Source organism: Peromyscus californicus, unplaced genomic scaffold (assembly GCF_007827085.1).
Source record: "Peromyscus californicus insignis strain IS unplaced genomic scaffold, ASM782708v3 Scaffold_11__1_contigs__length_118956290, whole genome shotgun sequence".
Lineage (NCBI taxonomy): Eukaryota > Metazoa > Chordata > Mammalia > Rodentia > Cricetidae > Peromyscus > Peromyscus californicus.
The window spans coordinates 34,028,420-34,036,441 of record NW_026294402.1 but is presented as its reverse complement, the minus strand read 5'-3'; positions in this window follow the sequence as shown (position 1 = coordinate 34,036,441).

Here is an 8,022-nt window from a genome sequence, read left to right as displayed (position 1 = left end):
GAAAAATTCCTTTCTGAGGTGGGTTTTTTTTTTTTTTTTTTTTTTTTTTTTTGTGTGTGTGTGTGTGTGTGTGTGTGTGTGTGTGTGTGTGTGTGTGTGTGGCTGCTTCCAGCCCACTGCCTCTATATCTCTTCTTTTAGAAGAGTCTTAACAGTAACGCCTTTGAATTGGTATGGATGTACTGAGTTTCAGATTTATATCTCCAGCCATGCTCTTTAGATTATGCCTGTACTTTCTCCATTTTCAGTTTGCTAAAGCGATATATCTTTTCTGCTCCAGGTACTCTGTGCCTGTTTGAACCATTTCAATTGGTTATCACGAAATGGTCTGTTTCTACTTGATGTATTTAATGGAACCTACACACTGTGCTATTTCTTCCTTTCTAGCTCCATTCCCCTATTTCCTTTGCATCCAGAGAAATTGTGTTTCGTTCACGGTTCTTTATCTCTCAAGAGAGAAAGTGGCCATTGAGCAATGTTTCAAAGTGTCAGAATAGAGACTGTAAATTCATAAAATATTTTTGAGCCAGAATTTTCTATGCATTTTAGGCATTCTTTGTTCTGGAAAAGCACTATATATGTAACTAACTAAAATTAAAGCAGTAACAACATTAATTCTTTATTTTGGGGTTGTTTCATCATTTAGAATTTCACATTACATTAATTTCAAAACCATAGCTCTTATTAAAGAGTCATCTACTCACAAACTTAGAATAACAATTGACATTGGAATTCCTCTTAATTTGTACATGACAATGTTTGAAATATTTTACATTCATTGACTAAAAGAATCACAGTGTCATGATAGATAGATTCTATGTACAGTCATTTTACAATGGGAGAAACTATGAACAAAGAACTGTTCACTGCTGGTGCTTTTGGACCTGTAACTAAACCCTTCGCCATTTCTTATGATAGCCTGTCTCATTAGGAGAACTGCAAGGTCATCAGTTTAATATAAGGACCAGTTGGGTGGAGGTTTTACGTTAACCCTTCTCTACACATCATTCATTGTCTGCATTACTTTTGTGTAGTATCTAGTATAATCCTCACTGTATCTCCATATTTACCAGAGAGCTGAGTATAGGGCAATTGGCATAGTAATGACATCATGGAAATCAGAGCAGGGCCGGACTCCAGGTAATATCTAGAGAGACAAGCAATCTTGAGATAATGATTTCAGGCCATTGCCACTCTGAAGTAATATTCACTCAATCATTCTGTTGTAAATTGTCCAATTAACTTAAAATCTCCACCCAATTGGTATAATGAGGAGCTGATTCGTAAGAATGGAATGGGTAGTTCTGTCTGTTATATAAATCAAGCAAATATAAGTCACCTGGTTTACTACCCTCTTGTGTATGTCACTACATTGTCGGCCATAGCTGGCTTAATTTCAATCATTTGAAAGTTCTTGGGTTCCCTGCTCTCTCTATGGTATGGCATTTGATGCTTATCATATTCCAACAATTTACTACAGAAGTTGACAGTTTAGAAAAGAATTTATTATTTTAGATGGTCAAAGGTGGTCAAGAAGACTGGAGGTGGCTTAGATGGGGTTCTTAGCCCAGAATCTAATAGGATGGTGCTATTTCATTATCAACTGGGCAGCAGTCCTCTGATGGGGCTTGTATTTGCAGAGTGGCTCAGTGCAGGCCTCTTGTGAGGAGGTCTCACAGTACATTGGCATTTCCAGTTACCCAGCCACATCTATTAACACTTAGATCCTGGAAGCTGCTTTCCACACAGAGCATGCCCAAGGAAGGTTTAAGCATTTATTTATTTTTATTTTATTTATTACCTTGTCTTCAGGGTCATATACAGTCACTCCTGTTGTCATGAAGAGTAGAAACATGAGATACAGTTCATACTCAGGTGAAGAGAAACTAGGTCCTGTATTGTGAGGGGACATCCAAAAACGTAGCCAAGTTTCCAATCACCACAGATCTACTTTAAGTAAACACTTCCATATTGGAAATATTTCTGTTTAGGGATATTTGTTATGTTAACACATGTTTTATATGAATTTCTTGATTTAAAAGTTACACTTTTCTTTACCAGGCGTAGTATCACATGCTTGTAATCCCAGCACATAGGCAGTATAGGCAAGAAAACGAGGCATTGAAGGGCATCCCTATCTACATAGTGAGTTTGAAGCCAGCCTGGGTTACATTAGGCTTTATTTTTTAAAAAGTAAATAAATAAATACAGCATTCTTACTTTGTGAAAAATCACATCTTTTAGATTGTATCAGTCTTTTTCATTTGCAGAGAACATTTGCTACCTACCATTGCAAAGTATTTTTTTTACTATTTATGAATCACTTTTATCACTAAAATACAAAAATTTTGATGCTTTTCAAGTTGTTACTCAGAATATTACACACTTTGCAGTTTTTATATTCAACAATTTATGAGTAGGCTAAGATGAAATTTAATTCAAGGGATAGACATTAGAGGATCCAGATGTTTATTGGAAGTTTACTGTTTATAAGGCATAGCGCTTGAGAGAGAGGACATAGTATAAGATAGATTTGATTCCAGCATGTAGCCTGTAGGAAGAAAGTCAAGACAGACACAGAATTAAAAAATGTGGGATAAATGCTGTACAACCTAGAGTTTGATATCACCTGCAAAGGTGAGGAAGAACGGATCCTAGAAAATGAGCAATAGAGGAAGTTCATGTGTGGGAGCTTCATAACCTCACTTTCAGCCTCTATAATGCCAATCTGGTGCATTTGAACTCTCTAACTGTTCCAAGTTGGCAGTGGGAAATGAGTTAAATCACACTTTTGAAATGAATGAAATGACACATTAAAAACATTATATAACACTAAGGGTATTTGAAAAAGCAATAGGGAAGCATATTATATTTACCTAAAATTATGTATATAAACACACACACACACACACACACACACACACACACACACACACACACACACACTTAGATTGATTGCTCCCTGAAGAGCTGTACAAATTTATGTACTATTTCTTTCAAGTTATTGGTCAGGGGAGTCATAGCATCTCCCCAAATATTGTATGCCATTGCCTTTGGTCACCTCCCAGAAGCTGAAGGTGAGATCCTCTTGCTGAAGAGACCACACATTTTTGACGTAGATTTCAGAAGAAACAAGATTGATCTGACTCCATAAATATCTTCCCTGAAGACTAGCTTTGACAGTATCAGAAAGTGTTATGCAAGCTTCCAAGGGAGAAAAGCAATAAATATCCTGCCAAGCTGTGACACCTATGCACCATATTAATGACTAACCAGCATGGCAAGTTATCCTTAAAGGTGCAATATTGTAGCATTTACATCCTGATAGTAACCAACAGCTGTCTACTTGGACTCAAGGACTTCTTGTTGAGCGTTCTTGCTGTCTGTAAAAAGAGAGCTCTCTACTGAGGCAAATTTACTATAATGATATAGTAGTTAAAAAACGCTTAAATACATACAAACAAATTTTAATTGCGAAACAAAAGGAACATTAAATGAGCATATTCAGTTATACAAAGAATAAGACATAATTACTCTTTTATAGTTTATTGTTTTTAACTGATATGTAAATGATTGCACATGCCTATAGGGTCAAGATAGTATGAATATAGATGCTGTATTTTTTTCTGTTGCTGTGATTAAACACCATGACAAATGCAATTTAGGGAAGAAACAGTTCGTCTTCTGGTTCCAGAGGGATGAGTGTCATGGTGGGGAGCAGCAGGAGCAGAGGCTGAGATTTCTTATTTCCAATCACAAGGACAAAGCAGAAAGAACAAGCTAGAAATGGAACAAGCCTTGAAACTCTCAACCTTGCCTTTAGTGGCACACCCCAACTCCTAACCTTCCACAGACAGCAACACCAACTGCCGAGCAAGTGTTCAAATGCATGAGCCTTTGGAGGACAGCCTCATTTGAAACACCACAGCCGCATTGTGGTCAAACCAGGTCCATTAGCACATTCACCTCTTCCAGTATGTCTCCTTTCTTTGTCATAAGAACATTGAAATTTTACTTACTAGCTTCTTTGAGTTTTTCTCCTTTTTATTTTTATTTTAGTACCCTGTTCAGTTGTTGAAATCTTTGTTTGAGATTTTAGAATGATTTTATTATAAGACTGGAAATGGTTCAAACAGGACAACAATCAGCTTTAATAATTTTGTCTAGATTTTCAATTTAGAATGTTGAATTCTTATTTCAAATGGATAGCTCAGTACAAGAGAGCTCCCCCTAGTGACCAGTGTAAGTAATGTGTCTGTGTGTTATTCTGGTTTATTCCTCTGATGACAAAACTCTCAGCGTGGGAGAAATACCTAACCCTCTGAAAACATGCAAAACTCCCCTTTATATATATATATATATATATATATGGAATATTTCCTCTGACCCTCAAATTATATACAGAGGAAAAGTCATATTATTGCCTTCCCTGTACCTTAGATGAGGAGACAGGAAAGAATGGAAATGTCATTAGCCCATTCAGTACAGTGTAAGAAGCCCTGGTTTGGCAATCAGCAAACCCCCAGGGTTTCAAGGGTGGCACTCCTTACAAGACTGTATCTCCATGAACAAGCTGATTCACCTATATGGCTTTGATTCCTCACACTGAACATGAAGAGGCTGAACTTGCTGTCTTAAAGAATTCTTTCAGTATAATCATTACAAATACTTTTTAAAAAGATTTATTTTTTTAAAAAATATTTATTTACTTACATATTTATTTAATTTCTTTATTTATTTTACATCCCAACCTTGGTTTCCCCTCCGTCTCTTCCCATTCCCTCCCTCCACCTCACCTCTGCCCCCACCCCCAACCCCCTGCAAATCCACTCCTCTGTTTCTATTCTGAAAGAGGCAGGTCTCCCATGGATATCAACAAAACATGGCATATCAAGTTGTGGTAAGACTAAGCACCTCCCCATGTATTAAGGCTGGGCAAGGCAATCCAGTATGAGGAATAGGTTCCCAAGAGCCAGCCAAGGCATCAGGGACAGCCCCTGCTCACATTGCTGGAAGTTCCAAAAGTAGACCAAGGTATAAACTATCACATATATGTAGAGGGCCTAGACTGGTCCCATGAAGACTTCCTGGTTGTTGGTTCAGACTCTGTGAGATCCTATGAGCCAGATTAGTTATTTTTATGGGTTTTCTTGTGATGTCCTTGATCCCTCTGCCTTCTACAACCCTTTCTCCCTCTCCTCAGCAGGATTCCCTGAGCTTGAAATAAAGTTTGGCTGTGGGCCTCTATGTCTGTTTCCATCAGTTACCGGATGAAGGATCTCTGATGACGATTGGGGTAGTCATCAATATGGTCACAAGAGATGGCTAGTTCAGGCTACATATCCACTATTGCTAGGAGTCTTAGCTGGGGTCATCCTTGTAGGTTTGTGAGAGTTTCCTTTGCATCAGGTTTCTAACTGACCCTAAAATGGCCTCCCCTTTCCAGTAATCTCTTTCAGTATTCCCCCCCGCCACCCATCACCCAACCCAGTCCCTCAAGTTCCCATCCCCACCTGCCCCAGTTCACCCAGAAGATCTCTTCTATTTCTCTTTCCCAGGGAGATCCACATGTCCCCTCCCCCACCTTGTGCCTTCCTTGTTACCTAGCTTCTTTGGGTCTGTGGATTGTAGCACGGTTATCCTTTACTTTACAGCTAACATCCACTTATGAATGAGTATTGGGAAATAGTCTTAAATGCATTGGCACAGGAGATAACTTCCTGAATAGAACACCAGCAGCACAGACACTAAGATCGACAATTAATAAGTGGGACCTCACATGAAACTGAAAAACTTCTGTAAGGCAAAAGACACCATCCATAGGACAAAATGGCAGCCCATAGAATGGGAAAAGATCTTCACCAACCCCACATCTGACAGAGGGCTGATCTCCAAAATATATAAAGGACTAAAAAAAAAAAGGAGACATGAAAACCCAAACAATCCAGTTAAAAAATGGGGTACAGACCTAAACAGAGAATTCTTGACAGAAGAATCTCAAATGGCCAAGGATCACTTAAAGAAAAGTTCAACATCCTTAGCCATCTGGGAAATGCAAATCAAAATGACTCCGAGATTCCATTTTACACCTTTCAGAATGGCCAAGATAAAAAAAATGTAAGTGACAGCTCATGTTGGAGAGGATGTGGAGCAAGGGGACACTCCTCTATTGTTGGTGGGAGTGCAAACTTGGACAGCCACTTTGGAAATCAATATGTCAGTTTCTCATAAAATTAGAAATCAATCTACCTCAAGACTCAGCTATACTACTCTTGAGCATATACCTAAAGAATGCTCAATCATACCAAAAAGGACACTTGCTCAACTATGTTAGTAGCAGCTTTATTCATAGTAGCTAGAACCTGGAAACTACCTAGATGCCCCTCAATCAAAGAATGGATAAAGAAAATGTGGTATATATGCACAACGGAGCACTACTTAGATGTTAAAAACAATGACATCAGTAAATTTGAAGGTACATGGATAGAACTAGAAAAAATCATCCTGAGTGAGGGAATCCAGATCTTAAAAAAGACATTTAAAATTTAATTTTTAAAAATGGGGCTGTTGAGATGGCCCTATGGTTAGGAATACTAGTTGCTCTTTCAGAGGACCTGGGTTGGATTCCCAGCATGCCCATGACAATCATTTATAACTTCAGTTCCAGGGAATCCGATGGCCTTTTCTGGCCTCTGTGACCACATCATGGATGTGATGCTCAGGCAAACATGTAGGCAAAATACCGATACACATAAAAAATTAAAAATAATAAAAATTATTATTATTATTATTATTATTATTATTAGTGTGTGTGTGTGTGTGTGTGTGTGTGTGTGTGTGTGTGTGTGTGTGTGTGTGTGTGTGTGTGTGTGTTATGTGTGGTTGGGACTCCTAGAGGCCATAAGATGTCAGATCCCAGAGAACTGGACTTAGAGGCAGTTAGGAACCCACATAGGAATCTTCTAGAAGGACAGGAATCTTCTTAATTGTCGAGTCATCTTTCCAGTTTCCATGAATAATTTTTATAAGGATCTGTTCATGACTTTGAAAAGGAAAATGTATATAAAGCTCCTAATTTCTGGTTTTGTCGGGGAAAATGCTTTCCATTCTTCCTTGTCAAATCTTGCTTTTCGGTTTGGTCTCATTAAAGTGAAGCTGTGTCCGAGAGAGGGTGCTATTGAGCCACAAGAAACTGTCTACACATTCCAGCGGCGTCTTACCCCTTGCCTGTGGTTAAAAACCGGGGACAGAATTGAGAGGATCAAAAACAGTTGGGATGGACATTGATGATGCTGATAATGATGATGATGATGATGGTGGTGGTGGTGGTGGTGGTGGTGGTGGTGATGATGACGACTACGACGACGACGACGATGACTAAGATGGCGATGACGATGATAGCCGTGTGGGAGTGGTCAACAAAAGCTCACGGTTGCTGCTGGCAACAGTGCGCTGACATCTTTCTAGGGAACAGTCTTCAATTACTGACTCACTTGCTGCACTGCATGCTTTTGAGCCCTGCCACAGACACTTCTCTGCTAGCAGAGATCAGACGCAAGACACAGTGTGCGGAGACAGCTGCTGGCTTTAGAACCCAGATTATGTTTGAAGCCTGAAAAAGGACGGCTTTATGCTTCAGCGCGCACTCCTTATTCCTCTTAGGCTGGAAGGAAGGGAGTTGAACTTTCTTTCCCTCCCTCCCTGCCTGCCTCCCTCCCTCCCTCCCTCCCTCCCTCCCTCCCTCCCTCCTTCTTTCCTTCCACCTTCCCTCCTCCCTCCCTACTTCTCTCCCTCCCCTCCTCTCTATTTCGTCTATCATGAAAAAGAACTTGTTTTCTTTATCAAGAAGCCCCAGGGATTATTTAAGTTTAGTAAATTTTGTGATGTAAGTTTTATATTCAACAAAAAATGTTTCCTTGTTTCCAAATACTAGGGGTTTTTGTTGACATCAGTGCCGACGATGGCATTTCGGTCTAACATGAGTACGTGAATTTCATCTATAAAACCCTCTTACCTCCTGTGC